The sequence below is a fragment of the Podarcis melisellensis genome, assembly GCF_964234715.1.
Source record: "Podarcis melisellensis genome assembly, chromosome: 5".
Lineage (NCBI taxonomy): Eukaryota > Metazoa > Chordata > Lepidosauria > Squamata > Lacertidae > Podarcis > Podarcis melisellensis.
In genome coordinates this window covers 67519475-67528407 of record NC_138537.1, presented here as the reverse complement: position 1 = coordinate 67528407, position 8933 = coordinate 67519475, and the positions used below count along the sequence as shown (strand labels likewise).

At 42.4% G+C, this 8933-nt stretch overlaps 1 long non-coding RNA gene across 1 annotated transcript; it reads right to left on the bottom strand.

Moving 5' to 3' along the window:
- Positions 1-300: 300 nt before the first annotated feature.
- On the bottom strand, positions 301-3683 carry LOC309370657. Its single transcript, XR_014168631.1, has 3 exons — positions 3611-3683; positions 2844-2893; positions 301-764 (listed from the first exon to the last, which is right to left on the bottom strand). It is a non-coding gene; the product is annotated as an uncharacterized lncRNA (long non-coding RNA).
- Between the last annotated feature and the right edge of the window lie 5250 nt (positions 3684-8933).

Here is an 8933-nt window from a genome sequence, read left to right as displayed (position 1 = left end):
AATCTGAAGGGAAATGAGGATATATTGTGTGTTGTGGGGGACAGCTCCATCATGTAGCACAATAGTTATGGGAGAGAGAGAGAGAGAGAGAGAGAGAGAGAGAGAGAGAGAGAGCGCGCAAAAGAGAGTCCTTGACTGTTCCCAAGTTGCTGTTGCTCCAGACGCAATCCTTATCTAAGGTATTAGCTCATTCTGGCTGAGTGGCTGCTGAGCAGAGCTGCGGAAGTGGCTGATCCTGTGTTCATTGTCAGGGTGCAGTGCATTTTCCTATCGTGTCACCGACTGTTGATCCAGGGCAGCCAGGGAGGAGTAAGGGACTACGAAACGGAAGCTTCTAATCTTTTCATCTTGCAAGACAGGCTTAAAGTTCACACTTGAAATCCTCAGTTGCTTAGCTTATCGGCAACAAAGTCTTTTCTATCTTGGTACTCTTCTGAATAATTTTTACACTGGTTGCTGGCAGAGCCACCTTCCCTATAAATATGAGGGGTGTTTTTGCCAAAAAAGGGCAAACTGGTTGAAACCCTCCTGGATTTCCCACAAACGACACCAGCTGAGGAGGGGTGGAGAGATGGGAAGGGAAGGAAGGGATGCTCAACTCAAGTTTGTGAGAGAGGGGCAAGATAAGGGCCAAAGCCAGTTTTAAATTTATACAAGTGCAAGTTGCTAAATCTCAGGAGTGTCAGGAAACCTCCTTTTTCGTTTCTGAAATCTGTCCCTCTTCTTTCAGTCTCAGGTGGGTGGGAGCCGGTTGTGTGATCACTCTGTGGTGAAGGAGGAAATGTACTTTGTGCTCGGACCAAAAAATGACAACAAAACCTCAATAGACACCTGAGAAATTCATATGTCCAGCTCCCCAGCCCTTTCCACCTGCTTGTCATAAAAGGGATCTTGACTTTCACTTCTTCCCATTTCATCTCCTCTGACAACTCACAGAATTCACTCTTTCCATCAAACATTGAATAAGGTTCCCTTCGGAACCTGGCAGTGTAGCTCTCTGTATTTATAGCAGCCTTTTGAGCTTCAGTCAGTTAACCTCTTAGTTCTTCTGTACCGCAACACATCCACACACATACCCAATGTCATTGTTCCTTTTTTGTTCTGCCATTGCTATCAAATACATTGCCTGGGTAGATCAAAATGCTTTTGCTTTGGATGGTGAATGTGCTATCTCATCTGATTACACTTCCTTCGTAGGGAATAATAACAAAATAAACTAATAATAGTAATAATGAGCCCAAATTTCATTTTCTTTCTGCAGTCTGGGAATATTGCCCGTATACTACTTCTGAACCAGAGCTGCATTAATGGTGCTTATTCTAGAAAATGCTATAAAAATAGGACCAGAATAAAACCATATTGCTGAATGTACTGAGAGTATCAAAACAGGATTACGGCCCTGTCACACTGTATACCCAGGCATGTTCCTATTTCTCTCTCTCCACAGGAATGTTCCTATTTGCATTTAGGAAACCTTGTTCCAATGCCACTGTATTGGTTTGTCTTGTTGGCCCTTTGTGAACCACCAAATTTAGCGATGGGTGAATTTGTCAATTTCTCATTTTCCCACTTTTAAATTCAGCTAATTCCACCCAGGAATGATGCAACATGGATGCCACAGTGCTTTTCATGGGGCATTCTGGGTCCTAAACATAAACAACAACAGACAGGGAAAAGGTAGCACACTTTAGTCTCATCCCTTTCACCAATGGTGGAGCTTCATGTTCTGGCACTGGGGGCGGAGAGCAGGCAGGGGCGGACTGGTGTGTGTCCCAGGGCCGTGGCGCACGTCCTGGGGGTTTGGCATCACCTGCGGGGGTGTGGCGCCCAGCGCGGGTGGGGGACAGCCACGATGGCACCCTGGGGATCACGCTGCCAGGGGCGGCGTGCTCCCCCCACACTCCTCTTCCTCCGCCAGTACCTTTCACCTTCCAAAGTACTCCCTATTTTCAGTTCTCATTGTAGAACGTTTGGCTGAGCACTTAATAGAGGAATCATCTCGACCTGTTAGCCTCTGACCCCTCTCCCATCCATCTTGCACATACACCTTAACTCCTACCCACTAATGACCCTCCAGATCCACTTATCCTTCCCTCCTACTCATTTACTTGCTGTGCTTGCTCTGGTGGAAGCAAACAGGAAGGAAGAAGGAAAGAAGGAATGGAGGTCTCCTCTTCACCACCACCACCTGTGCAATGGCAACAGAGCTAGGAAATGAGTCTCTGTAACATCTTTAAACCTAGATGAGTGCAGGAACAGACCCCCTAATGGACCAGCCTCCACTGCATATATTACAGAGCCCTGTAGACTTGGACATTACATTTTCAAAAAAATCTTCCATTCCCTTCCAAGGTCTGTAATATATGCAGTAGAGGATAGCCCGTCAGGGCATATGGGGGTCTGTCCTCAGCTGGTTCCCACCTGCCTGCCTTCTTACTTACAACCAGTCCATGGAGTGTTCCTGCTTGTCTATTACCTTCCTCCTGCTTAGATACAGCTTTGCCTCCCTGTTGAACAACAGGGAGGTGGGTGGGGACAAAACTAGGATTAGTTGACTCTGGCTTTATTTACTGTTGGCCTCTCTGATTTTTACCCTGTAAGTTCCAGTGGGCACCAGCCACCACTGATATTATGTCCACCTGTAGTGTAGTTTCACAGAGTTTTGTCAATGCCAACAATGTCTCCCCAGACTCCTCGTGCTGGTGCAGCTGAAACCCATTAGCTCTACAGCCCGAGATTCCTGACTGCTGTTGGGAGGAGGTGAAGGCAAGATTTATCCTTTAATATGTGCTTTAAGTGTCATTTAAGTGATACACAGGACTCTGTGCAAGTATAAATTTCACCTTTAGTGCTCTTATGGGAAATTCAGTGCTCTTTTCTCTGTGCTTCACGCCTGTGAAGAAGACAATAGGAAAAAGTCATTTACTGTCTTTGGAGAACTATCACACCAGCTCCAGCTTTCATCAGAAAACAATTACAAGGCTTCAAAAATGATTAACATGCAAGACATTTTCTTTTGTGCCTTCCCTTGCAAGAGTGACAGAAAGTTCAATGCGAGATCTTCCCACAGTGTATTCCGCACAACTCAGTGGAAGCAGGAGCACTAAAGCAGGCTTCTATCCCCTACACTATGGATTCTCATTGATATTCTGTGCCAGTAAATAAATGAAGCTGCTGAAAGCTATTAATCTGAGATTATAATAGTGGTGGTGGTATTGGGGAAACATCTTAAAGTATTTGCCTGGGAAGATTCAAGAGGCCTTGAAGATTAAAATTCATTTGGATCCAGGACTTGTCAATGGTTACTTTAAGATGGGCTAAGGGATAAAAGTATTCAATCTGCATGTGAATGCGAACCTACTTAATTCGAACTTCCCGAACCAATAAACAAACTAAACTATAGATAGCCTTTGAAATTTGCACTTCTCCGAATTCTGTGATGGACTTCTCCAACAAGTATGTGTAGTAAAACGCTTATATCAGGGGGAAAGTGTTGACCAAAAAATAAATGTTTAAAAAATTAGTGCTGGCAAAAATGCTGGCAAAAACGTGTATATTACTGCTTGGAACTATGTGTATATTATTTAGAGTTGAGGTTTTTTTTTTTTACCTTCAGCTGATCATTTGTCATATGGGTGTTGTGCCAATATGGTTTGATTTCAAACCGCTTAGTTAAAAGTGAGTCATCTGAAGTCATTGTGATGTCAGGTGATTGATACTTCATTGGCTCCGCCCACCAGTCAAACATGGCTCATGGGACATAGGACAGCCTGCTTGCCAGATCCAGTTTGCCACTCCCGATGAACAGGGTATCCCCTGCTAAGCACCTGAAATGGGTGATACTGGGTGTGGTAATCCTTTAATCACTTTGGTCTGAAGCCATTTAGGACTTTGTATGCTAGCGCTGACACCTTGAATTAAGCACCAGTTCAGTGCTTTCAGCACTGGTGAAACGTGGTCCCATTTGACGGCCCTACTCACCAACCTTGCAGCCAAATTCTGCACCATTTATTTAGCAATGTCTATTCCGCCTTTCTCCCCAGAGGACCTCAGGGTGGCACTTGCTACATATTTCAGACTATCTTCAAGGGCAGCTCATGAAGCCCAGCTAGGAGGTCACTAGAGTGGACTGCAGAGGCCTAAGCTGGGCAGAAGAACTCACAGCCACAGAAGTCACTTGGGGATCCAATGATATATTTGTATCATGAAGTACTCTTAAGACAACTAGCTTTTTCTTCATGGGAAATGCAATGTCTCCCAGAGCAGGTCATTATCCTAATTTCCAGACATGAGAACTGGCCACCCCTGGCACCTCCATCTTATCAAGATTCAGCTTCAGTTTATTGGCCCTCATCCAGTCCATTACTGCTTCCAGGCACTGGTCCAATGCCTTCACAGCCTCTCCTGATTCAAATGGAATGGAGAGACAGAGCTGTGTGTTATCGGCATACTGATGACACTGGGCTCCAAATCCCTGGCTGACTGGCTCCCATGGTTTCATATAGACACTGAATAGCACAGGAGACCGAGTAAGTCCTTGGCTATGGATCCAGTCTCCTAATACAGTCTCCAGGTAGCAACTTTGCAGAAAGGAGTGGAACCACTCCTAGTGCATTAACTGCAACACCCACCCCATTGAGTCATTTGAGAAGGACACCATAGTCAATGGTGCCTAAAGCAACCAAAATGTGTACAAAACTGCTCAGGAGAAACCCACATTTAAAAGTTTTTGTGATTATTATTATTTATTATAAAATCGATGCACAAATGGGGCAAACTGAAGTTAAGATCAGAAATCCTGGCAAACTGAAAGGATAGATCCACTCATCTCTACCTTCAGGGTATCCAGACAGTGCTTGAAATTAGAACTGAAACGAATATTCCAAATTCATCATTTGAATGAGCAATGTTACATTCAAAATTAAAACCAGCATTTTGTATGTGAGTTTTTTTGAAAACCTTACAACCAGACCCTTGTTCGCTTCTCTTGCTTGCTTGGCAGGCTGCAAATATTGAAATCTTATAAGCTGTCATCTGCCCAATATTAATCATCATTGGATGCTACCTTTGCTAGATAAAATATGTCTCTGCAATGTTCAGCCTTGGGGGAATGTGGCACTTTCAGTTCACAGTGGCTAATTGTGAGGACCAAGAGTGAATGAAGTGTGCATCTAAGAAGATGCCCTAGGATCTTCTGCAATGCACAGGTGTTCCTTGACATGCCCACCAGGATGGAAAGCGTTCTCTGAAGGCTGAAAAACTGACAACCACTATGATACACCACCACACATCCACTTTCCTTACAGCCAATACCAAATATCATTGCATGTCGACCATAACATACCGTCAAGTGTGAAACATGAAAATCAAACATCAATGGGTGTCAAATACAGACTGCAACAAAGACGGTGCAAAAGATAGATAACATTTCATAGCTGCACTCTAATGCTGTAGGGATGAAGTCAGACAGACATGTTTGTATGGGAAAGGACAATGGAAGGGATGATTTGTAATTAGCAAATTCCAGAATTCATTATATAATGTCCAAATATAGGCTCCACACAAGTTGTTCCCATAAAAATCTCTTTTTAAGAAATGAATAATAATAATAATAATAATAATAATAATAATAATAATAATAAAAAATCAAGACAAGACCAAAAGAAGAGGAGCGGATGAAGAACGAGAACTTCTATTCAAAGTTATAATGAAAAGGTTTAGCAGGTAAAGAGGCCTTTGGATGGAATAATATTAAGCTCTAGTGTCAGAAACAATGCAGGTAGTATTTTCATTAATTCAGATATAGGATTAAGTCAACCTTCAGCTGGAAAAGTGCCAGCAAGGTATGAGACATTTGTGGTTGCAGCTAAAGGCTCTCCTTATGTTTTGGGCAATATAAAGGAAAAAAGGAAAAATAAGTGTTTGGCAGGCATGCTAGCCCCATTCACTTAGATGGCTCAGGCAAAATGCCCTCCTCACTGCTCAGCCTCCCGCTCTGGTCCCATTCCACGAGAACAAAGCCTTGGCTTGGGGAAAGGCTGTAGCTCAGTGGTAGAGCACCTGCTTTGCACCCAAAAGGTCTCAGGTTCCATCCCCAGCATCTCCAGGTAGGACTGGAAAAGAACCCTATGAGAAGCCCTAGAGAACCTTTGCTAGTCAGGGCAGACCATACTGACCTAGATGGATCAATGGTGTGACTCAAAAAAGTCCCTGTGTTCTATATTGCAGCATCTACTACTCTTGGCCTCTGCCACCACTGACTAGGGTGGAACAAACAGCAATAGGAAAGGGAAATAGCAGTTTCATAGAGCTCTGGCACTTAGCAAGGGCCTGGCCTGTTAGGTGTGGCTCTTGGCAGATGCATAGAGAAGCCCATCTTGTTGCCTGCCCTGAAACAAGGGTTAGACAGGGTATGTCTATCAACATCTATTAGCATTGATAGCTAAGTGGAATCTCCACCCATTGCCTCTCTGCATGGGATTGATAAATTATTGACATACTACCTTTCTTCTATCCTGAAACCCAATGGTACTCTCAGGTGGTCTCCCATCCAGTTACTGACCAGACCTGGACCTGCTTAGCTTCAGGAAGGAAGTAGTTTCATGCACCTTCCCTTCAGACTATATTTTTGCTCTCCACCCAACCTTTTCCAGCGTTAAGTGCTTGCAATTTGATTTGAAAAAATATAAAAGCAGAGGCTTGTGCTATCAAAAGTTTGCAAACATTCTTCTTTGAGTTTGACTTGCCATTTGGACAAGAAGAAGTTTGCTTCTCTCCAAAACAATTGTTTTCAGCTCGGCATTTCAGTTTCTTGTTCTGGTAGGCTATAAAAACTTTGCTTTTATATGATTACCGGGCTTGACTTAAATCAATATTAGGGAGATGGAAATGTATTTCATGATGTTTCTTTGTTGGTCAATAAAATCTTATACAGTGCACCATCAAAAAATGCTGGAATCAGCTTTGAGGCGAGGGAGGGGGAACTACCCTTCAATGGCAGCAGAAGCAATTAGAGTGATTTGCTGCTTTAAGTGAGTGACTGTGTATGTTGTAAAAGGAGAGATACAACAGTAAAAAGATAACAGACTTCTTTTTTATTATTAAAGTTCTTGGTTTTGCTGTGAAAGATGCCTTAATGAGAAACTTATGTGACCTTTCAGAAATGAAGGGATGTGGGGAAAAGAGGCTTTTTATTGTTGGAATTTGTGGTATTTCTTGTTAATTGAATTAAATGAGATTTGTTTGTGGTGAATACTGTCAATAACAGGCTCATTGAAAGGAGATTATATGTACTAAGAGCAATTCTCCTGCAGCTTGTCCTTGCGAAGTCAAGATGTCACCAACCACAAACTAGGGGGAAGTAGCAGCTGACTATACCTGCTGGTATTCTACGTGACTGTTAAAGGTATAGGAACTCTTGTTCATCAGGTATGGTCACCTGGCAGGCAGAGAGTGTATATGTGTGCATACAGGTAGACTGAGATTAAAGTTGTGAAGGCAGGGCTGAGGGGGGAGAAGTGAAGGCAAGGCTGTCTCATCTTCCAAATCAGCAGCATATTGAAAGACAGAACCCGGGAGACTAAGATCCAGATTCCCATTTTGGATGGCCTTGGGATCACTCCAATCTAACCTACCTAACAAGCTGCTTGTGAAGACACACCTGTCCAGTGAAGCATGCCTCTGAACCTAAACTTCCCGATCTAATGTTTTACTTTTTAAGCTTTTCAGATGGCTTGTTTTATTGTATATTTTAATCTTTGAAGTTTTTAACGCTTCCATGGAATGGTTTTATTATGCATTTAAATTATGTGTGGATTTTTTTTTGATGTTATAACTGATTTTAAACTGCTTAGAAACCATTTTGGCATGCGAGTGGTACATAAATTATTATTTTATTATTGGGAGGAAAGATATACGTGTATACACTAATCTTATCTTGAGATCTTCGGACGAAAAGTGAGGTGTACCTAAGGTAGACTATATATAGTTCTCATTCATGCATTCACCAGACCCTGATCAGCCTAGCTTCACCAAGACAGTTGCTTCATGTGCCTTCATAATTCACTGAGAAGTGGGATTGTTAAACTACTGTGGAAATTGTAGCTCTGTGAGAGGAACAGGGGTTTCCTAACAGCTCTCAGAACCCTTAACAAACCACAGCTCCCAAGATACTTTGGGGAAGCCATGATCATTTAAAGTGGCATCATAGTGCTTTAAATGTTTGGTCATGTTACCAGGGAATGATGGGAGTAGCAGTCCAAAACATGTGAAAGGGTAGAAGGTTTGGGAAGGCTGCTCTAAATTCTAAATTGAGAAAGAAACACATCTGATCCAGGCACTTTGTTTGTTGATACGTGTTGTATTTATTCTGTGAACTGCCCTGAGACCTCCGAGTATAGGGCAGAATATAAATTCAATTAATAACAATAACAACAATAATAATTGTACTGGCAACTACTGCACTATACTGAGCTGTATTGGGAATCTTCACACACTGTAGCACGAGCAGCAGAAATATTTGTCAGATTTAACTGAACACTGGCCATTTCTAGAGCATGGATTTATGTCCCCAATGTTCATGGAGACTCAGAGAAGAAGCCACAAAGTGTGGTTCTTCCAAACAACTTTTAAAGTAATGCATTTGGTATTGGCAGATATTAGACTTCATTGCTTAGTAGTGGAATCCAGACTCATTATTTTTTATTATACTTTTAGTGCAAAAACAGAACCAAATCTATTATGATTTTCGTTGTTTACTCTGGAAGGCAATCCTTTTAATCAACTAATATCGCTGAAATCATTTCCCCCCCCTTATAAAAACACACAGACTGTTTCATCTCCATATGCTTATTCTTTAGTTTGGTCTTCATTTCCTCTCCTGAGCAATGTATGCCATCGCCTTTGCGGACATTTGTGCATTCCCCTATGTGTAC